The following is a 24409-nucleotide window of genomic DNA, read 5'->3' as shown; positions in this document are numbered from 1 at the left end:
ACCAACCTACTAGAGGGTAGCTAATAGAACACCTATTTTTAAAAAAAGGCTCCAGAGGCAACCCTGGAAATTACAGACCAGTAAGTCTGACTTCAGTAACAGGCAAATTGGTTGAAACTATAGGAAAGAACAGAATTATCAGATACATAGATGACCACGATATGTTGGGGAGGAGTCAACACTGCTTTTGTAAAGGAAAATCATGCCTCACCAAGCTATTATAATTCTTTGAGGGGGTCAACAACCATGTCGACTAGGGTGATCCAGTAGATATAGTATACTTGAAAACGTCTTTGCAAGGTTCCTCACCAAAGGCTCTTAACCAAAGTAAGGAGTCATGGGATCAGAGGGTAGGTCATCTCATGGATCAATATCTGGTTAAAAGATGGGAAACAAAGGGTATGAATAAATGGTCAGTTTTCACAGTGGAGAGGGGTAAATAGCAGGGTCCCCCAAAGGTCTGTGCTGGGACTAGTGCTGTTCAACATATTCATAAATGATCTGGAAAAAGGAATAAACAGTGAGGAGGCAAAGTCTGCAGATGGTACAAAATTACTCAAGATAGTTGAGTCCAAAGCAGATTGCAAAGAGTGACAAAGGGATCTCACAAAACTGGGTGACTGGTCAACAAAATGGTTGATGAACTTCAGTGCTGATAAATGCAAAGTAATGAACATTGGAAAACATAATCTCAACGACACATACAAAATGTTGGGGTGTAAATTAGCTGTTACCACTCAAGAAAGAGATCTTGGAGTCATTGTGGATAGTTCTCTGAAAACATCTGCTTAATGTGCAGCAGCAGTCAAGAAAGCGAATGTTAGGAACCATTAGAAAAAGGATAGATAATAATAAGACAGAATATATCATCATGCCACGATATAAATCCATGATACGCCCACACCTTGAATACTGCATGCAGTTCTGGTCGCCCCAGCTCAAAAAAGATATCTTAAGAGTTGAAAAACGTAAGAGAAAAGCTACAAACATGACGAGGGGGATGAAACAGCTTCCGTATGAGGAGAGATTTAAAAGACTGGGGCTGTTCAGCCTGGAAAAGGGATGACTGAGGTCAGATATGATAGAAGTCTATAAAATCATGAGTGAGATGGAGAAAGTGAATAAGGAAGTATTATTTACCCCTTCACATAATACACGAACAAGGGGTCACCCGGTGAAATTAATAGGCAGCAGGTTTAAAAGAAACAGAAGGACGTACTTGTTCACACAGCACACAGCCAAAATGTGGAACTCATTGCCACTGGATGTTGCAAAGGCCAAAAGTATAACTGGGTTCAAAAAAGAATTAGATAAGTTCATGGAAGATAGGTCTGTTCGTATCTGTTAGCCAAGATGGCCAGGGATGCAACCCCATGCTCTGTGTATCCCTGAACCAGTAGTTCTCAACCTTTCCAGACTGCTGTACCCCTTTCAGGACTCTGAAGCCTAAGTCTCTCTCCCCCTCCCCCCGGAGTTGAATGATGTAATTTAGCTGCGTGGGGCCCCCTGTCCCTGGGCAGTTGCCCTGCTTGCCACCCACTAATGCTGCCCCTACACTTGCAACCCCCCTAAACCCATCCTGTGACCACCAGTTGAAAAACATTGATCTAGATGAGTTGTGTCCCCTGGAACGGAGGTTTTCAACCTTTTTCTTTCTGAGCCCCTTACTCCCCCCAACATGCTATAAAAACTCCATGGCCCACCTGTGCCACAGTAACTGGTTTTCGGCATATAAAAGCCAGGGCCAGTGTTAGGGGGTAGCAAGCAGGGCAATTACCTGGGGCCCCATTCCACAGGGGCCTCCACGAAGCTACATTGCTCAGGCTTTAGCTTCAACCCCGGGTGGCGGGGCTCAGGGACCTGGGCTTCAGCCCCATGCAGTGGGGCTTTGGCTTTCTGCCCTGTGCCCCAGTGAGTCTAATGTTGGCCCTGCTTGGAGGCCCCCCTGAAACCTGCTTGAGGCCCTCTAGCGGGCCCCAGGCCCCTGGTTGAGAACTGCTGCCCTGTAGGACCTCTGCGTACTTCCAGGGGTATGCATACCCTAGCTGAGAATCACTGCCCTAAACCCCTGACTGCCAGAAGCAGGGTCTGGATGATGGGATGGATCACTTGCTAAATTGCCCCTGTTCCCTTCACACACTCTGAAGCGTCTGGCACGGGCCACTGTTGGGAGACAGGATACTGGGATAGATGGATCATTGGTCTGACCCAGTATGGGTGTTCTTTTGTTTAGAATTGCTAGTCTATTCAGAAAACATTTTCTTACATAGTCAGTCATTTGTTGTTAGCAGATACAATTTTTTTAAATGGTTTTATGTGGAATTTCTTTGCCTTACAACAAAGGACCTGATCCCACTCCAGTTGAAGTCCATGGCAAACCTCACAGTGACTCCAAGAAAACTTAAGATCAGTCCCATAATAATTTGTTTGGTTTCTTTTGCTCCTAGAAAGCACTTATCCTCTGCCTACAAATGATTTAAATGCCAATTGCCCTGTGGCACATGACCATCTCGTTTAGGCTAAAACCTGGGCTTTTTCAAAATATAGTTTGGTGCCATCTCCCCAGGTTGGCTAAAACATGTTTAAAAACCTTATTGGCTGGAACCATGTGCAGACTGAGTTGAAATACGGTTTCTAATCTCTGTTTCCAACCCAGCCCAGATGAGGCCACTATAAACTAACATATTATAGGCCAAAACCATTCCAAATAGTTGGTGTGGGAAATAGGGACGGTGTAGTTGAAAAAAAAAAAAAGGCATATAAATTAAGCCAGGTGTAAAGGACAACTAAAAGTATAGCCAGAAGCCAAGGTAATGTTTGGTATCTGACTGTACTATGCAGGAGTAGCTACGTCAGGACGTTTCCATATTCTGCAACACTTTATTATTAATAGCATTTTTTATTTCTAACATGGTAGCACCTAATAACCCCAAACAAAAACTGGGTCCCATTGTACTAGGGACTGTAAAACCCCCCTCCCTCACCCCCACCAAATAACAAAGATAATCCCTGTCCCGGGGAGTTTTCCCCAACTAATCAGCATTTGCAGGGAAAATAATTTCCACTCCTCAACCGTATTTCCTTATGAAATTGCAACATGGCTGGACTTTTTCCTCTTTTCCTAGACTCTTGTGTCTCGAAACATCTAAAATTATCAAAACAATTGCAGTGGGGGAAGGAAGAGAGGAGGGGGAGATCACAACTGATGTGAGCCTGTGGTAACTGTCCTCTATCTCGATGCTCCAATTTTGTTGGGTCTTTAAGACGCAATTCCTAATGGTATCGAGACTTCTTGGTAGTTCAGGGGAAATTTCAGCAGTGGACATGTTTGGTATATGCAGCTCCTCCCTTCCCCATGCCATATTCTCTGTGTGTGTGTGTGTTTGCACGCATGCACTTTCAAGGGTTTCATTGCACTTAATTAACTGATGTGTTTGAAAGACACTCCTAGCTCTGTTTCACTTGGCAGGTGTGTCCACTTGGTGAGTCCTTCCAAGTTCATTTGGAGTTGGACTTGCCGCTTCTCTTGCACTTGCAGCTATGTGTAAGATATGGACAGGGCGGATAGGTTACAGTTTATGCAACTGTGGATTGCTCTAACACAGCATTTGACATTGATATGGTGCCTCTCATCTCAAGGAGATCATAAAATAACTTATACACTGTACAACCTTATTGATATGCACACAGCCTTTAGGATGCAGTGGGGTTCAGGTAACGGTGGTGTGTTGCACTGAAGCACTAGAAGGTCACACTGTGGCCAGGAATACGAGGGCAAGATCCTACTGTTACAAAAAGTGCCATGGGATCTGTAATAATAATTATTTCTCTAGCGTCTTTCATTCATGGATCATAGTGCTCTGAAAAGCAATAATGAATTAAGCTTCACAACACCCTTGTGAGGTTGTATTTTCTCCACTTAACAGATGGAGAAACTGAGGCACAAAGAGGTTGACTGACTTGCTCAAAATCACACAGAAACTCTCAGGAAGAGATGGGAGTAGATCCCAGGGGTGAAATCCTGGCTCCATTTGACATCAGTGCCAAAACTCCCACTGCCTTCAGAGAGGCCAGAATTTCACCCTAGATTTCTAGACTCTGTGTGTTGAAGGTTAAAATCTTGTAGTTAAGGCACAAGTCCACACACTGTGGATAGGAACTTAACTTTTAAGGTGTCATATGAAAGATCATCACAAAGTAAACAGCATGAAACTTAATTTATCTCCTCATACACATGAAGAGCTATGTCGACCCTGATGGGATCTGTGGTTTGAGGGAGTCTAGGTATTTAAAACGTTATGCTTAGGCTACTAAACCATCCCCTGCAGCTTTCCTTGCTGCATAAGATATGAAGAAATCTCCTGTCCTGCAAAAACAGATATTAAATTGGATACTCTTTCACCCTTCCTTGATAAGACTTGCTGTGGAGATATGCAGGGAAATGGAATGCTGCTTTGGAAGAAAATATATTTGAATGTAACATAAAAATGGGTGAGATAGGAGGATTTTCGGTGGTTGGTAGCAGTACTCTCCTCAGTGAGTTACTGAAAATGCAACTTTTCCTGTAGTTTTTGTGCTAGATTGTGAATAAAAATGGTGGTGATTTGATGAAGCATTTGGTGTCTCACTGTAAGTTGGTCAAGAGTGACTTTTAAATCACCCAAATGAAATACTGTATTATCATGAACAGTACTATCTAACTGTTAAGTATGCCACTGGTTATCATAAGAACAGGTTCCTTCAGAGCTCTCTCCAACCAAAAATGTTCTTTGCATGTGTTGGGGGCACAGAGTGTTCATGAGGTCTCACAGCTCTACACCCACAAATACTCCAACTGGGAATGCCATTGTGGGTTGTTCCTGCTACTCATGGTGTACGACTACATGGCCTTTAGCAACAATATCACGGGGCGATTCTGCTGAGCTCAGGGGAACTCTTTGAAATCTTTATATAGGGTGCGTTCTGAGTTGATTGACAAGCAACAAAGCAAGGGAGTTTTGAAGAGGAAATTGGGATTGGCAAAAATTCTACATACAGTCACATGGCTCAAGGCTGTAGTATCCTCAAGTAAATGTGGGAAGCCTATCAAATAACTTTTTCACATGGGGGAAAAAACAATGTATTTTCCTCCCTAACCTCATTCTGAGGAATGGCTGAACCATTTTGCAAAATTTTTCCCCAAAATATTCAGCCTGAGGCATACAACTTTGGCATTGAAAATTTCAGCCCAAAGATGCTCAAAATTATAAGCAGCTGAAAACCGAGACTCAGAATCTTGGGTTCAATTCCAGGCTCAGGAGGGAAGTTTGCTCTAGTGGACACAGACTCTTCTGACCATTCTACCTAGGTTTGACTCCCTTCTGCCCCATCGCCTCCAACCTGTCCCTGTCCCAGTCCTGTCTCTTCCCCATCCCCTAGTTCCTTCTCCCACTCACATTTTACTTGTCTACCTCAGACTCTACTACACAGGTTTATAGCTCTAGTCCCTGTCTTTTAGCCCAGCCATTCTTAGTCCCCTCCCACTAGCTCCTCTGGCTCTCTGTCCAATCACACTCCCACTTCCAGTCTTTATCCCTCTCCACACCCAGTTCCAAACTCCTTGATCAGCATGTGCCGCTTTCGCCGCCTCATCTGGTCTGTCTTTTCTCCCCCTTCCCCAGACGCTCCCAGTCCTAGTCTCCTTGTCCAGGTTCCTTATCCAATCTCAGTCTTCCAAACAATCTCCCCTTTCCTGGCTCCTTCCCCCAGGCTCTTTGCCTGGTGAGTTCCAGTTCTTCCCCCATACTGATCCCCGTTCTTACTCTCCACATCTAGCCAGTCCCATTCCCTTGGGTCCAGTCTCATTGCCCCCTTCCCACTCGGTTTCCCTTAGCAGCTTCCAGTGTCAGTCTCACTCCCAGCTCATGGAAAACTTCAGCCCAAATGGTTAACTTTGGCAAAGTTATAAGTAAGCCTAAGATTATGTCACGGAGGTCATAGAATCTGTGACTTCCAGAGACCGCTGTGACATTTTTGGCTTCAACCCCTGGGCGGTGGGGCTGGAGCCAGTCAGCCAGCGGGGGCCCTGGAGCTCTCAGCCACTGTGGGTGGAGGGGCCCCCCACAACTCCCAGCCACTGGCCCCGGAGCTCTGAGCTAAAGCGGGGAGACCCTGCAACTCCAAGCCACTGATCTTGGAGCTCTGAGCTGTGGTGGGGGGACCCCGGAGCTCTCAGCCATGGGCCCTGGAGCTCTGGCTGTGGGTAGCGGGGAATCCCCGCGACTCCGAGCTGCCGCGGCCAGCTGGGGGGAACCCCAGCGCTCTCAGGCACGACGGGTGCTGGGGACCCTGAATCTCTGAACTGCCGCGGATGCCTGGAGGACCCTGGAGCTGCAGCAGCAGAGGGTGCTGGACCACGCCCCCACCCCGCGCGCACACACATACGAACACGCGCATTTTGTCACAATTATTTTTAATAAATGTCAGGGACAGGTTACAGGCTTCTGTGAATTTTTGTTTATTGCCCGTGACCTGTCCATGACTTTTACTAAAAATAACCGTGACAAAAATCTTAACCTTAGTTATAAGTGAATAAAAACAGGTCTTATAATGGGAAGCATCAGACAAGCTTATTGCTACCAGCACCGCCTATCATGCAAACCACACACGCAGCGAGGGAGTGTGGGTATGTCTAAAGAGAGAGAGTGCATGACATACATGTGTATAATAATAAAGTAATGTTACATTGTAATTCCATATGTAATGGAAGTCTTTCCCCTCACATCAAAGTCAGGAGGCCCCAACCCTGTCAAGGATTATCTGCTTTGATGCCACTCTGATATAAAACTGGTCTGGGGCAAGAAGAGAATGACAGGAAGGTTTTTCTTTTCCTTTTTAAATGATGGCAAATGACATGATACAGAGTTGCAGACAGTTATACTGCTGCAGTGATCCCCCACTCCTGAGAGCTGAATTTCCTCAAATTGGTTCCACAGCACTTTCAAGGTGTGTAATAAATGCCAATGTTCCATGCTGCTGTTACTGCATGACCATGTCAGGTGGTCGACCTTCACCAGTTTAGGAGAGAGAAATTTTGTGCAGATTGTTAAATCCAGGGTGAATACTTGCAGTTGTGTTTGTTGTTTAACACTCCTATGTATTTCCATATTAATTAATATAATTAAGTTGTTACAGCTGTGCATTGGTTCTCCTGCATTCACCCATTGTCAAGGAGCCTCCATTTGACAGCTGTAAGTATTTACAGCATAGAGCAATGGGCCTTGCAGTCATTTCTCCACATCAATAGTAATCTTAACTCTTCCTCCTAAACTGAAACATTCATTAAACTTTTATCTCAATAGGAAAGCTTCGTGTTTTCTTGACAGAACAGATTCTGAGGCAACTAATTTATTACCACAATTTAAGAAACAGACGTCTGTCTGACACGTGCGATGTAGTTCAATAGGTCGCTAGTGACATCATCCTTAAAAACACTATCCTCACACACTGTGCATTTTGGGTAGAAGCTTTTTATTTATAGTTGGTCATTACAATTGAGATCAAATATTTACTTTCACGTCAGATTAGGTTAAAATGTGAATCTGAAAGCGAAATTTCTGTAACCACGATACGTTTTGAAAAGTGTGCTATTCATATGTGGCTGTTTTATAGAAATTATGTGAAAACATGATAGGCCAAATGGTATAATCATTTAATTTATTAGTTTTTCACTCCTGGAGCCCTACCTTCACAACTGGTTCCAGTCACAAGATTTTGAAAGATTTGAAAGGGGAAAAGATTTTGATTTCTTCTTGGCCCCAACTGGCATTTTATCCTCATCCTGGGACAGCTGTGTGTTTTAACCCATTTAGGGAGTCTCTGATTGGGATAGGCTAGCACGGGGCTAGCTGGGATGTTTTCAAGGCAGGAATTCAGGTGAATTGGCACAGTTGTGTTGGGAAGCACAGACACTACCCAGCATCTAGCACATTGGTGTTCTTGTCCATGAATGGGGCTCCTATGTGCTATGGTAATACAACAAGTAGTAATGAATGATCATATACTGACTAGCTTTCATGAGAACTAAAGTTCATACCAATTCACCCCTGAATTAAAAATAAAAATACAGGCAAATTATATTGATTTTTGGGTGGTAGGAGCACTAGGGCTTTCAAGACATTAAGATTGGTGTTGCCCTTTCATTGGACCAGATTCTGAATGGTCTTTTCCTAGAGTAAGGTGCCAATCAATGGGAATTAAGGCATCTGAACCTGGTCCATTGTAAACAGCATGGGAGGACCCAACTTCTGTAGGGAAAATGTATAGAAAGTGGCATACGCAGTTGCACTCTAGCATGACTTCTAAATCACATTCAGTGCACTCTCATAAAGCACAGCAGGCATGTCTTAAAAGGGAAAACAAATGTGTGCAGCAGAAACAGGCGATCCCTTCGGAGAATCTTGCATTGTGGTGGATGTCAATATGTGTGCCATACCCCATGAACAGTCTGAGCACTTCGCCGTCTGCAATGAGACCTACCCTCCAACAGCAGGCTCTGTGAGCTTGAAAGGTTAAAATCGGACATGTCCAATGTAAAGCAGGGTTGCTGCAGACAGTATTAACTTGCACTGTTTTTTTGTGTTTCTGAAGTTGGTTACACTAGTTTGACAGGATCTAGAGTACTTGCTGATTTCCTAGTTTCCTCCCACCTCCCTGCATGCCACACCCTCTTTGTGGTGTCTGTGGATCCGTTGCAAATGTGTGTGCAGCAGCTGCTTCTTTGGGTATAGTGTCATGTCACATAATTATATTGAGCCAGCACTAGGGATTTTTCAGGCACTATTAGAAATTAATTGCAACACAGCAGCAACCCCACCATGTCTCTAGACTGTCTTAGAGAGACAAAGTGGTTGAGGTAATATTGTTTATTGGACTAACGTCTGTTGGTGACAGAGAAGCTTTTCAGTTTACCAGGAGAAGTCGGTCCAATAAAAGATATCACCTCACCTACCTGGCCCCTCTAATATCTTGGGACTGACATGGCTGCAACAATACCTCATACATCTTTACAATCTGTTATTCTTTAGCTGCTTTTTTTGTTCACCATCTCACCTGCAAAACACTTCTGTGCGCTCTCTCTTCCCATCCTGCCAGCATTTTCTCACCTGGCCTCTGATGGCAAGTAGATCTTCTCATAGCCACCGTCAACAGCATTCTAGGAGTCAGATGGCAAAGGTGGTGAAAGAGTATTGATACTGGAACTTTTCCCATACCCACCTTCTCTGCAGAATAGCCCGTGATGCATCAGGTTTCCCCCTTCAGTAGCGTGTGATTTTAAAACTGCATTTTCAGTGTGGGTTTCCAGCATAGTAGTGCCAAATGCTACAACACCAGGTGACATAATACTCTTTTTCTCTGTTTTGGGAAAGAAAAAAATACTCCACAACCATTTGCAATGGAGCTGCTGTTTAATAACTGTAATGAAAATGACTTTTGAACAAATCATATATAATAAGTTTGCTGTATTGCACAGTATTCTTTCTAAATATTAGATTTTTTTTTCCAGATCCTACTGCTAAGATCACTGGCCTATTTCAATTTTTATTGAAACAAATAAACCCAATAAAAACACTTATGCTGAGAGCTGAAGCTCCACAATAAAAAAAAAAATCATTGTGTTGAATTCATTGATTTATTTATTTACTTCAACTGGAAAATTGAGTATTGTGTTAATGTATTTTATAAGAATCACACTGCTCGATGAAATGGCTAATTTATTTTAGCGTATACATAAATAGCTAGCAATTTTCAGTGAGACAGGCTAATGAAAATGATGCTATGAAATTGTCTAGGCTATGAGGAGTGATGGAGTCAAGTTATTATTGGTTGAGTGCTAAGACGTAGTGAACTGGCCATCATGTCTTTGAACTTTTGAACTGCTACTTGTTTGTGTGATTTATTGATTTTGATATCTCTGTGTTAAGTTCGACTTTTTTTCTTTGAAGAGGCAGCACGGATAAGTATCTTATGCTGTGTAATTTTATAGTTGCTTGGGTTAAAAAAATTGTTAAAGAATTTTAAGGTTCCATATGTTGAGAGAGAGAGAGAGAAGTGTATATGTCGTTAGAAGTCAACGCTAAGTGTGATTTGGCAATACAAGTGCGTATTGTATTTGTAAGGGAAATCTGCCTGTGTTCTAAATTGTATGTCTAATTTCATACCAACTTTATTTCCCCTATCTACCTTAGCCTCCTTCCACCCCACCAATCTATTTTATCATCCTGCTGCCTGGTACAGGGAAAGCATCCGTGATCTCTTTTGTCAGCTTCTTTTCAGAGGAGCACTGCATTTTTCCCATTGTTCAACAACTGATGTTGACTGGTAGTGCAAAACACTTAAACAACCTCATGTTGGTTTGCTTTGCAGGACAACCGCTCCAAAGAGCGGCCTCTTACCTAATTCATGAAGACATGGAAACTTGTTTCATATTACAGCTGTGACTCCCTGCCCAAGCTGGCTACTACTACTGAGACTTAACACACATTCTACATCAGTAGTTCTCTTCACATGCTAATCCTTTAGTGTGGTGAGATACTGTGCTTGCTGTTCTTGGCAATTCGTTTAGTATCTAGAATTGAAGTATGAAAATAACATTGCTTGGTCTAAAGTATTTTTTGTACTGCAGAACTCTTATCCTGACTGTGGCTGTATAGGAACCTTTACATGGCAAGCACTTCGAGCTCTGTTTTTGATTGAATAGAATAATTTGACACCTGCATTTTGCAATTTGATTCAAGTGCTTTATCCTGCATTTTCAGAGCTTTAAAACCAGCGAACTTGCAGGACTTAGCACAACTAGCCTCTACAGTTAGTGACTTTGCAAAATGTGGTTGGACTTCACTAATCCACTTATTTTCTGCTTTAAAATATACATTTGAAATCATATTTTTAGCATCCAAATGTCTTCCATAATTCAGCTGGAGGTCTCAGAAGTCTAGGTGTGTATTTTTCATGATTAAACTTGACATGTCTTCATTTAGATGTTAAATAGCTTTTTTTTCCCTGTGACTAAAAACATTCTCAAAAATCTCGCAGTGAGAAATTTGGAAGCTAGGAACACTTTTTTTTTTTTTTTATCCTCCTTTTTTCTTTAAAGAAGGATTGTTTAAACTAGAAAACAAAACTAGTGGGAAGGCTAAAAACAGGACTGACACCAACACCATTAGCTGAAAAAAAAATTTCCATTTCATTGCAACTATGTTATTGTTTACTTTACCATACACATCCTAATATGGTTACCTCCCTGTCAAAGCGGCCGAGCCAGGGGCTGAGGGGCCCCCTCAGGGAGAAGCTTCTAACTGCTTCTCAGACAATAAGAAACAAACGGCACAACTCCACAAAAGGCTTCCCGGAAAATAAGTGTCAAATAAATCCTAAAGAACTCTTCCTTCTGACACACAGCTCTGTATATGTAAACCTGCTTTATACCATGCTGCCCAAACTGAGCTGCGTTTGTTTGGAAATGTAAGCCACTGTTTTTTGCAATTCATGTGAGGGCTGTGGATTAATTCCTTGAGACATATCTTTGCATACGCCTTTCATGAGTTATGTTTGCCGGAGCCTTTTACTAGGAACATTAAGGTAAGAATGTTGATTTAGCTTGGGACCTTTGTCACTCAAACTAATGCTCATCAGTGGTATAGACATTGTAAAGAAATGCTGCTTAGATCTCTCAGACCCTCTCCTAAACAGTGATGTGTTATGTCTCTTAATTATCATGCCTGGATTCTAAATATGCCATTAGTTGTAGATGTTGATGGAACAGAGGTGCACTCCCTCCAGTGTAAACAGTGCTGTAAATACTTGCTTGGTGCTACCAATTGTCAGCTAGAACAGTTTCTTTAGAGGCTTTTCTGTTATTTCTTCTTCTCTACTTGTGGTTTGTCAGAACCCCCTTGGTTATTCCAAAATCCTCATGGTCTTGAGGCTTGCCAGTTATTATCTGCAACACCAGAACAAAGGTAGGTTGTTAAACTGTGTGCTCCGGGGGAGGGACAAGTTATTTTTGGAGGGTTGTCTTCCTAGTGCATGACTGGTTGACCTAAAAGGAGAAAAAAATCCTCCATGAGTCTAGGAATGAGAAAGCGTACACTCTAACAGCTTTATGTAGGGTAGTTTATTTTTATGTAACTTAAAGAAGCAGCATCCTTTTTGATTTCTTCCTGTAGTATGCTCTGTTATTTCCAGAGAATCTACATCGTTAAAGTATTTTAATCTGTGTAGTCCATTTGATTTAAAAAATGTTCCATTGTGGCATCTATGATTTTTGTAGTTGACGTTTCTTTTGGTAGCTGTGATTTTCTGTTGAAATTCTAAATAAGGTTTCATAGGGATGACAAGAGAATGGGTATTTTTACACAAGGATTTCAACTTTTTGGTTGGCATAATTTTAAGGTATGGTAGCCTTTTCTGTGACTGTCCAAGTGCTTTAATGCCCTGAACAGAGTTATGTTATTTTTTAAACTGTTTGTCATGTTTGGTTTTGAGTCTGTATGTTACTCAGACAAAGTGGGTGTTTTCTGCAGACTAAACTCTCTTAGCTGGCTGTGTACTTTTGTACATCTTCGGAAATTAAAAAATAGTATAATAAACACCCTAACAAGGATCACTTTGTACATTGTTCTGTTCCGAGTAGTCTTAAAAGCCTATCCACTTTTATTCTGGAAAATATAGAGAGCAAATTCATAACTTAGTGCAAGAGCAAATGAAGTCCTGGTGCGTAGATAGTAAGTTACATAACACCTTGCATAAAATATACATTTTTTGATCTTGGGAATGGACGCTGCATTTGTAGGTACAACTATCAAACAGAGGTGAGTCTGTCCAGGAGCACTTTTACTTCAACCTGTTTTATGCAGCATTATTCTCTTTCATTAGTTCTAACAGGATTTAAAAGGCTAACAGCCTCCTCCTAAATAAAGCATCATTCTAAAATTATTTTAAATACCTGTTGTATGCTTGGTTCCTAAATGGTTTTTTCCCCCTCCTCTAATTATTATATGGTCCCTCTGGATTCTTATGGAAGTCTCGCTTCTGCAGCAAAACTGGATGGCTAAGATTTAAAAATATGTATATATTATTTCTTGCACATTCCTACTGATTTCTTTTCTCTGCTGTTTGTTTATTTTTCCATTGAAGTATGCAGCCTAACCTGTGCTAATCTGAAGCTCTCTTTAAAATATAAAACCAAGTCATTTAACATAAACTTTGTGCTCCAGAACTTTCTATCCTAGAATGCTAGGAATGATTATTTTTTAATTAAAAGGTAATAGTAAACATCAATAAGTATATTTTAAAAACCTAAGTGTATTGTTTGAAACACATTTATATTTTTTGCTTTTTGAACCTGGGGGTGGGCGTGGAGTGGGGGCTAGGAATTAGTAGCCTTTAATTAGATATGGAGATATTCACATTTTACAGGGATTTATGTTAGAACGTGGAATGGCGGGTGGCTTGTTTCCTCATTATGAATACTCCCTGCACATAATGAGGTTCATCATTAGTTGATGGAGTGAATTTGCCCTAGCTCTACCTTGAAAGGCACATAATTTACATACTACTTCAGAGCTTAGGCTTTAATGGATTCCTCAATGAATAAAATGAAAAGCTACTTTCTTTAAATTTTTGAACACTGTTTTGATAATACGGTTTTAATAAGACATTCAATTTGCTTCTTAAGTATATTTGAAAGTGCATTCCCAATTGTAGCACAAAATATACTTTTTCTGTTTTGTATATACTTAGAAATACATAGTCAAGTATAACTGTGTAAATGTATGGCGGGGGGCATGAAGGGTTTATTTTGTTTTATATGTGCTACATTCCCCTGGCACTGCTGCTGTGCAATTATGGCCTTGTACAATGAAGATTATTATCAAAATCAAGTGCAAGAAAGCTTACCTGTAATATTTTAATAACATGTAGTGTACTTCTTCATGCATTAAAATTCATTTTGTATGAAAATTTATTTTTACTGCATATTTACCATATACATTTGCAGTGATTGATCTATAGAAATGTGTTACTGACTGTCAGGATGACTTTGACAAAACCAGTAGTCCCACCTCCCTATTTATTTTAATGAGAGGAAAACAGCAAAAACTTCTCTAGTACAGTTCCTCCTCTGAAACTGCTGTGTTAATATGATTAGATTAGAATAAATTGAATTGTAGACTGCCTAGTATGCTATCATGTCATCAGTTCACTAGAGTACTGGTCTACAGTATAGAGTTAGCAGGAAATGATTTTCTTTTCTTTTCTTTTTTTCTTCCCCTTTTCCTATTTAGATGAGGGGGGAAACAGCATAACACTCAGCAAGTTTGCAATACTGAAGTCTTTGAAACAAGCAAAGGGAGTTTATGTAACAGCATGTTGCTGAACATGTCTTTTGCTTGTGGCAGGCTGGTCACCCTTGTGGTGTTATCAACAGTTCATGCTGACACTGAAAGTGGAAAGCGGGTCTTTCTACTTTGTCAGTTGCAGCAGAGGAGTATAAATATGAGTGGAAGGCTTGTTTTGATAGAATGTTTTATTACCTGAAAACGAGGAGCATATATTAACATTAATAGAATAGTCTGTGCCATTCTTTTTTAGATAATTTACCTCAGCTGCAGATCTGTCTGCTTCAAAGTCTTTCTCTGTTCTAAAACATATATTTGTTTAGGGAGTTTTCATTGAAGTGTACATGACAATTACAGCTGTTCATTAACAAAATTGGGTATTTGTTTTAAACTTTAACCAATCACTTTGATATGCTAATTATGGTGTAATTTAATTTGAGCCCTGTAATGATGATGCCGTTATTATGGACATAAATGATGCAGTTAAGCTGAGAGTAATCTCATTTGCATACTGTACATGCTAGTAAATTAAGCCCTTTCTTCGACTGCTTCAGCTTTAATTTTCCACTTCTTTTCACACAGCATCTTTTCAGCCACTCTCTTATAAGCCCACTTTGTAATAGTGCTGATGACTGTTTGATGTGGAGAGTTGCTGCACCACAATAATGCAAGACACAAGATGTAACATTTGAAGGATTCATTATCTTACTGAGTGTTCCTTTAAGAAGCTGAAAATAACAGGGAATGGAAGTGTCTTCTCTGTTGAACATTACAGGTTTTCTGATCAACAAAATGGGTTTTTTGGTAAACCCTCATATAAAAAGTACCTTGACAAACCCCTATAATATTTTACAGTAACAGTCCTAAGCACTACAGTAATCTTATTGTAAAATGTAGTGTATTGGACCATTACTGTAGAATATTGTAGGGTAGTGCAGTGTTGTAGAAAAGTCACCCAAGTACAACAATGTGCAACATAATGGAGATATTAGCACACTAGATAATCCCTAAAATTAAGCATATGGTGTGAAAGAGCTTCCTATATGATTGGTAGTAATTTAGAATGGAAATCTGAGTGGTTTATCTCTGTCATCCTACTTTATTCATTACTTTTGCCTTCTGTGCATCTCATGTGAATTAAATTTTATATTTGAAATTAATTTCAAAAAGTTATATTAGTTACATATATACCTAATTTGCATGCTTCTTAATATTGTTAAAATGTTTGATTTAATTGAACAAAAAGCCACTAAAACCAAACAAAAATAAAATGGCAACATTTATATGCTGATTGGAGTTGGTTTAATACTTTCCAATTTACGATATAACTGAGCTAAAATATTCTCACAGCAATGTGGCACCCTGAGAAATAACCTGGAATGAACAGGGCTTTTGATTCTTGCTCTTTTTGTAACTACTCACTTTTATGGTTAGCTATTTTCGTTGTTAAATGCCTTTGGAAATAGTCTATCACTAGATTTTGGAGACAGCTGGTGAGACTTCAAAAGCCACTGGTGTGTGGGGTGACCAAAGCTAACTAAAGATCATTATTAAATCTTTGCAGTCCTTTGCTTGAACAGGGTCCCATGACCAAAAGCAGTTTGTGCTGTTCATAAACATGCAAGTTAGTCACTTCCTGGGTGACTAGTGTAAAAATTGTAGACTACCAAGGCATACTGCTCCCTATGTCCTCTACCCTTTATGGAACACAGCAAACAAATGGGAAGTTCTGTATTTGCCAACTGTCCGATATTTAATGAGACTTCAGTTTTTATGGTTTTCCTGCACTTTGTCTCACTTCCATGTGTCTCCCATATGCTTTCCATGCCAGTTTTGTTGCCAGCAGTTGTCCTATGGGAGACTACTGTTCTAATACTCTGACAGTCTGAATTTACTGGCAGCAGCAGTGGATCTGTCTGTGTGTGATCTAACTGCCCCTCTCCTCCCCCCCCCGCCCCGATCGGGTTGGGTCCCCGCTCTGGTACGAAGCTGACAACCGTTCCCAGCCAAGTGGCTTGGGTGTTTTTGTATGTGTGCGCATCTGTAGAGCCTGTGGTGTGGGGTTCCCCTCTTAATCTGTAGTTTGTTTTCCTATCTTGAGTTAGGTTGATTGTGTTTGATAGCTTCCTCATTCTGCAATGTAATGTTCTTTTTCTTTTGGTTTAGGAAGGTCTCATGCAAAACAGCCGTCGTCTTTGTGTAGTTATTTAGGTATTTTGATTCCCTCCTCCCCCTCTATTTACAGGGATCTGGATCAAGGAAGGGTATTTACTGGGGAGTGGGGTCGTGGCAAGAAAAATCGTGTGGCACATTGGCCCATAGAACTCTGATATGGACGTTGGTCTCCATCCACAGCAAAGGATTCAAGAGGACAGCAGAAAGTCAGTCCATCTCTGTGGAGAGCACTAAATTGAAACCTCTTCATGGGGGTGATCTGGCTCAACAAGGTCTCTGCTGTCTCCAGGCTTATTTCAAAACTCTGTCTCCACATCAGAAACGAAGTGTGCTCATGGAAAGGAGGAAGAGGGGGAACTTCAGCTCCTGTCCAGAGCAAAGTTTTCATAGTTCCTCCCAGGGATATTTTTCCTACCTCGAAGGATATTTCTCCTCTACCTGAGCTGAGCCCTTCTTCCTCAGAGGAGGGTGAAACTTGCCATATTCCCCTGCCGGTTGGCATCAGAGCTCCTAGGTGCTTCTCGATCCCGTAAGAGGCCTCAGTTGTCGATAGAACCAGGCACCAACCTTCTCAGGAAAAAGGGATTTCCATTTTCATAAAATAATCCAGACAAAGCTCACCTTGCCCACTCCGGAAGGTTGCACGTACTTCAGTCCTGTTGGAAAACTCTAGATGCTGAAGTCATACTAGCTAAATCTGTCAGTAAGATCTCTTGGGCTTCCTGTGAAGAAGAGCTCTTGGCTTCCGCTCTCAGCAGCGTCCTTGTGCTCTAAGGATTCTTCTCTTAATGTAGAAAATGTAGCTATTTCCTAACGGTGCCATTGGGTACTGAGGAAAAGTTATCCTCAGCCCTTGTAGGAATACATTGCCACTCCTAAGCATCCTGGGCTACTACAGCTTTGATACTACAGCATCTGCCAAAACATGGGCAGATGAAAGTGCATGCTGTAGTCTGAGGAGATATAAAGGAATCTCCTCTGATGCCTTTTGATGATTAACGACCATAACAATGTGACCCTTTACTCTGTAAAATTGCTCGTCTTAGTTACCAGATCTCCTGTCTGGAGGGAAAGGGATTTTCCTCCATAATGCTTTGAATGCACTGTCCTTTAAAATAATGACCGGTTTCAGAGTAACAGCCGTGTTAGTCTGTATTCGCAAAAAGAAAAGGAGTACTTGTGGCACCTTAGAGACTAACCGATTTATTTGAGCATAAGCTTTCGTGAGCTACAGCTCACTTCATTGGATGCATCGGATGAAGATGCCACAAGTACTCCTTTTCTTTTTGTCCTTTAAAAGATGCTGTTGTAAATGCTGCCTTAAGAGGTTTTAGGCAGAGACCTTCCTACTGTCTATGACCCCCTCCCCTTTCTAGGAATTTGTCATTCCATTGTGGATTTTTAAAAAACAATTTATCTATGAAGAGATTCTCTCTCTCTCTCTCTCTCTCTCTCTATATATATATATATATACACACACACAGATAAGTTGGAAGTTGCCATACAAAGTGTGAGAGGCTAATTAGTTAAGATGAACTATTATCAGCAGGAGAAAAAAACTTTTATAGTGATAATCAGGATGGCCCATTGACAAGAAGGTGTGAGGATACTTAACTTAGTCAATCTGTGTAATGGTCCAGCCACTCCCAGTCTCTATTCAAACCCAAGTTATTGTATCTAGTTTGCATATTAATTCAAGCTCAGCAGTTGGAGTCTGTTTTTGAAGCTTTTCTGTTGCAAAATTGCCACCTGTAAATCTTTTACTGAGTGGCCAGAGAGGTTGAAGTGTTCTCTGACTGGTTTTTGAATGTTATGATTCCTGATGTCAGATTTGTGTCCATTTATTCTTTTGCGTAGAGACTGTCCGGTGTGTCCAATATACATGGCAGAAGGTCATTGCTGGCACATGATGGAATATATCACTTTGGTAGAGGTGCAGGTGAACGAGCCCCTGATGGCGTGGCTAATGTGATTAGGTCCTATGATGGTGTCACTTGAATAAACAAGTGGACAGAGTTGGCATCAGGCTTTGTTGCACACGCTCTCTCTCTCTCACACCTCAACCTGGATTTACGTTTTCAGTAAGTGTCTCCTTCCACTTCTTTCCGAAGAACAACAAACTCCATCCAACTAGCTTGGGGAAATCAAATCAGTACCAATACACACAGCTTGCTGTGCAGTCCCTTGAAGGCTTCTGTAAAAATCAAGATTTCTTGAGTCACAGGAGGTTGGACTGTTGGGTACTAGTGGTCTTCTCAAAAAGTTATTTCTCAGAGTTTAAGAAAACTTTCCCCATTTCCAGAACAGTTTTCCCTTCTCCTCTCTCCCACACTGGACAAAAGGCCTTCATAGCAGTACATGCTTTTGGGGGAGAGCAAAGCCAGTGAACCTATCCCAGAACAACTGTTCCAGGTTGGAGGCAGTTTACTTCATACTAGACACTAAAAATATCTTGAGCATCAAGAATTGGAGGCAAGAATAGTGGACTGTCATATGATGTATCAACATTTTTGAATGGAAACCATTCCCTCCCTGTTGGCCTCCTTTAAACCTACTAACATAAATAAACATACAGGACACATGTCAATTGTGCCTGTGTCTCCCAGTCAGTAAATCAACTTAATTTAAACTTTTGTCTTGACCCTTCTTCAATCTAGCATCCATTCTGTAGGTCATCAGAAATATTGGTTTTGTAGCAGCCCCTAGGCAGGATGGCCATCTCCGGAGTACGATACATAAAAGACTGGTACATGATTCTGCATGAGAACAGAACAGGTTACCATAAAGAAGCCCGTACAAGGTATGGTACTATTAGGATGCCTTATTACCCAAGGGCTGTTACATTCAAAGAACCCTTTAAGTATTCTAAAACTTGGGTCTGGAGAATAAAAAAAAGAAGAGGTTTCTCTGTCTCTCTGTATATGTCACCTGGGAGCCCTGACTCATACCCGAAAGAAGACAGTCTTCCCATACCTAGAAGGGATCACAAATATTGAGATCTTATCCTGTAATAAACAAAAAAGAGAAATTGTCTAAGCCCTGGGCCCATAGTCTTCTGATATGATGTTCTTAATTCTGAATAAAATCCCCACAAGTCTTTTTCACAGCTGGATGAACCCCTGCTCGCTCTCTCTAATTTGTTCACATTTATAAAAGCATCTATCCAGGCTGGTAGGCACTGTACAGTCATAAATAAATACGCACAAATCTCAAATCAGAAAGACCATAGAAAAGATGTCCGCACCCAGCAGAACACGGTCCTCTCCTCCAGGCCTCCTACAGAATTAGAGACACTTCTAGTTGTTCCCCAGTGATGGACAGCCCTAAACTAATGGCTTACCAGCAAATCTACCTGAGAGAATCTACCTGGTTTCTGATGTCAGCTGCTGGGCCTAGGGGATACATGCAGAGAGTAAGATAGCATTAGGCAAATAGTTTAATCAGTATTTTCAGTCTCTGAGTGCTTGGTGCAGTAGGCTGTGTCGTGCTGGAGAATAGGATGTCCAGTGTAGCTCACTGAACCAACATGGGTGTGGTGAGACCAGGAGCAATCCCTCACAGAACAAACATCCTGCCAGTATGAGGTGTACCAGGAAAAGCAATTAGCAAGAAGGTTTAAGATAAAGCAAACTCCCCCCTGCTGCCTTTTATGCCTGCACCATCACCAGCAATCCAAGGAGCAAATTCTTTTCTGGTTTGAGAGGGTGTAGTTCCTATTTCTCTCATTTACTGCTAGTCCCTGCAGAACAGCAAATTGACATAGGTGCACACCCACTCCTTGCTAAGTCACCAACGCTACTTTGCCACTTACCCCTGTTTTAATACCAATTTGCAATGCCATTTATGTTGCCATAGAATTCAGCCCTTAGTCTCCAAGACTCCAAAATAAGAAACCCCATAGATGGTCTTCTGTAAGTACAAGGACGTTTTTCAAAGAACTGCAAATTCTGTAGCTGTTTGGCATGTACATATGGCGTCTTGAGGGGCATCCCTTCTAGGAACCTATCAGAGGCCAAATTCTGCTCTCAGGTATGTTGTAGTAAATCATGAGTAGCTCCACTGAGTTCAGTGGAATATTCTGGACTTACACCATTACTTAAAATACTGTCAAAGAACCCACAGGTCATACGACTTCTCTTCATGTACCTTGTGTCCCAATATGAGCGAACCTACTTCCCCCTCCTCCCCACCACCCACCTTGAAGTTGAGGTTGGTTTGTGAGCAGGTCCTCCTGTGCAAAACAGAACTTGCCTCAACTGAGTCCTGTCCATTTCCTTCCATTCCTGTAAAATAAATAAATGAAATTAAAAATAGCACCTCTCTTGACAATTAAAAAACCTCCTACAACTTGCATGGGAATATATTTTGAAGCTCTGATGCAATTTGGGCCATACCTTGGGTCCAAAACAAGAATTACTTTGCAAATTAAGATGAAATCTAAAAGGCTTTCAAGACTAACCCTCCAGCAGTGCTGAGCATCTTGAATTGGCCATCTTGTTTCTTTCCTCCTACTGGGAAAACTCTTATCTGAGACTGTTTACCATTACTATTGTATGTGCCAAAACAGATGGATGTCACGCACCAGTATCTGCTTTAGAAGGCAAACTTGGGTCTGTATGGATGCGCCAGCAAGGTGGAATAGTAGCTGGATAAATCAGAAATGGATGTGAAAAAATGATGAGGCTTTCCCTGTAATGGAAAGAGTTTATATCATTTGTAAAACATTGAGTATATAGGCAGGCAGAGTGAAATAGTGGAAAGCTAAATTGATGCCCCCCCCCCCCAAAAATCTGAGTCCATGGAGTTTCTATGGGAAGAAAAAACCCTTACCTTGGAGCTTTCTTGGAGTCAATGACTTCCTTCATATTAGATTTAGAAGTGCAAGATGACCGTATAAATATGCTTAAATATCATAGGATTTTGATCAAAGGGTCAACTATGAGTAATAAAATAGGAAATACAATTATTGCTACTATTTCAGATCACAGTGCCTAAGAGAATCTGAGCAGTCGGGAAAAATAGACTTAACATTTGGAGAAGAAGAAAAAAATTCCCAGATCCGAGCCTGTTGGTCCATAGAGGAGAGAACAGATTGAAGAAAGGAAATCTTTCCTGGAAGACAGCCTTGTATTCAATGATTGTATTGCAAAAGTAAAGCCTACTTTTGCAGGACTAGCTAATTCACTATTAACTAAAATCAGTGGGGAAAATTAATCAGATGCATTTGCACAAGACAAAGCCAGAGTTGGGTTAGAAATTGCACTTATAAAAATGATCAGCATAGAAGCTATACTTGCTGTTCAGTTTTGTGTCATGTCTGGCTAGGTTGTGCTTCACTGCACCCCTCCATCCACCTAACAAACTGTGGGCAGACATTTGTAGGGTTGGTAGGGAGTGAGGCTACATGACAGTGACGGTCTACTTTTTGATACTCGTCAAATGAGTTTTATATAAGACGTAAATGGTATGATAGCTTTAAGTTCGAGGGGACATATTTTAGTCCCTAACAAGATATTTGGGTACTTTGACACTCAGCTGGCTCTTTATTTAATATATTAAAGACTCCTTTTGTTTTAAAAAAAAAATGGCACCAGGTCTGGATGATAGTCTTCTCTGTGTACTTCAGAATTCCTACAGACAGGCCTAGACAAACTAAGAACCAGATACCCTCAGGGGCCAAGTTTTGGCATTCAGTGTCCCTGGAGGGAAGGATGGTACCCATTAATCCTGTAATCGCCAGATTCCTCAAGGTAGCATCTTGTATCCTCCCACTTTTAAATTGGAGCTTGAATATTCTCTTCAAAGGCTATGTAAACACTACTTCAAACCCGTCATCCCTCATTTTCTGGTAGTTATTACCTTGGGCAGGAGGTGGGTGAAATGGCTGTCCTTTCCCTTTCTCCCTCATCTCTTTTAAGTATAGTCTGGTTTCTTGAATAAAGTGGTATCTTCCTCCTGAGCCTCAGTTCCTGTCCCAGAACTGAAAGAGAGAGGTCCTAGCAGGATGGCACTCAACCAAATTCTCCATCATATGATCGCACGTTGCAGAAGCACGCAAAGCTGCAGCGGTAGAATGCTCAGCTGAGCTCGAAGATTATTCCTTCTGTGTCATGGAAGAGAAGGAAAACCTCACTGGAGGAACTCAGCAAACTCTTCAACCAGATCACATCATAGGTGTTTCTTACCTGCTGATTGTGTCCTCTGGCCTGGTTACATCAGCACAAGCATCTATCTAGGGCAAGAGTAGTTGGGACAGTCCCCTGCATGTTCATAAGAAACTCTTAAGACTCACCAGTTTGGGATCCTCCTGGGAATACTTAAAATATATCTAGTTGTTTAGTGTCAGATATATAAATATTAAGCTGTATAGGAAGAAAAACTCACATCCAGGGATCTCCAAAGACACATGAGTCCAGCTATGCATGTGCTTAATTTCTTAGCATCTCTGTGTCCCTGTCACTCCACATATACTTTAGGAATAATATATTCTTCTTCTACTTCAGGGTTGTTGTGGTGATGCTTAAATTCATGTTTGTCAGGCACTTTCAGTCCCTCAGATGTAAGGCTTTATATAAGTACTAAGTATTATTATTTTGATTATTATTTTTAGCTTGTAGGGCAATGGTTCTCCTTTCCCACTATATGTTACAATGCTAGTCATGTTTCAGTGGAGTATCACACCTGAAGGGTACAGGTTTGGTAACTCACTTAAGTGAACTTTGACAACACAAAGTTGTTGAACTAAAAACAAACAAAACAAAAAAAAACCAACCCAAAAAACCAACAACCTGCAGGGAGAATGTTTTATTTCATTAATGTAGTGTTTTGGGTGGAAATATGCTGTAGGTTAATCCTCTTTGGAAAGAGATTAAGAAATGTTCTCTCCTCCTCCTCCCTCCTAATGTAAGAGTAGGTAATGTTTATTCTTTCTGTATTAACTACAGACGTCAGAGAACAAGGACTGTTGCCCTTTGATTTTATTTACAAGGCAAAAGTGAAAACTTGTTTGATCATATCATGGTGTTCACCTTCCATGTAAGAGTGGAAGGGAACCTGATTGTAGATCTTATCATAACTAAATATAATTTTGCTTATGTTCAGTTATCTTTGAATTTTAAAGGCTGTATGTTCAGCCTTCCTTATTGGGCTGAGTGAAATTGATTCATGCTCAGCTTTTGGAAATTATTGTCTCAGGGAACTAAGGATTTTTTGTTGCTGTCAACTCTGGAGTCATGATTTACACCAAAGCTATCCGTTACTGAACAAAAGCTGGGTTGAAAACTTGCATTTCTTTTTCGTTGAGAAAAGAAGGGGCAGGTGGTGGACAGAATCTTGTTTGCAGTCATGTTCTTGCGGAAAAACAGTTCCTTCCCGCTTTCTTGCAAACATACCATCCTGATAAAGTGTAGCTTGCTGGACATAGAGGACCCAATTGTGCAAGGTTGACTCCTTTTTAGGATTGAGTGGAACTACTCAACCAAGCAAATGCTCGCCATAACTAAGACTTGCACAATAGGGCCTGGAATGTTCAGAAATTATTTAAATTAATAAAAGGAAAGGCTCTAAGCTGCCACACCCTTCGTACAGTGATGCTGCTTACTGTGATTGGGAATCAGTGTCAAAACAGCATTTTTTAAAATGAAACCGATGAATAGTTTTCACTTTAACATCATTAGTTCTTAAGAAAGTAGAAAGTCAGTCCAGGGTTTATTTAGCAATCTTTTTTTTCAGTGCTATAGTTTACAGGGCTATTTGGCTTCACAAGATTTTACGTACTGGTTTGTAGTACCAAGTTGTCTCTCAATATATTTTACTTTGTGAATAGGTGTAAGCGGCATATTGAAGAGCCCATTCAA

General features: G+C 41.0%; 1 protein-coding gene across 9 annotated transcripts in view; it reads left to right on the top strand.

The window, feature by feature from the left end:
- The window catches only part of FOXP1 (forkhead box P1), a 494495-nt gene that overhangs the window by 236908 nt on the left and 233178 nt on the right, over positions 1–24409 (top strand). The window contains exon 1 of one of the 9 annotated variants that reach the window (XM_084634571.1): positions 11578–11619. The exons of 7 other annotated variants lie outside the window; for them this stretch is intronic. The gene's annotated coding sequence lies outside the window, so the exon portion shown is untranslated. Of the gene's footprint in view, positions 1–11577; positions 11620–11918; positions 12000–24409 lie in introns of those variants that run through there. One more of the 9 variants, XM_084634569.1, reaches the window with a different exon arrangement.

The sequence above is a fragment of the Lepidochelys olivacea genome, assembly GCF_965140295.1.
Source record: "Lepidochelys olivacea isolate rLepOli2 genome assembly, chromosome: 7".
Taxonomy (NCBI): domain Eukaryota; kingdom Metazoa; phylum Chordata; order Testudines; family Cheloniidae; genus Lepidochelys; species Lepidochelys olivacea.
Note: the sequence above shows the minus strand (reverse complement) of the source record. Positions and strands in the feature narration are given on the sequence as shown.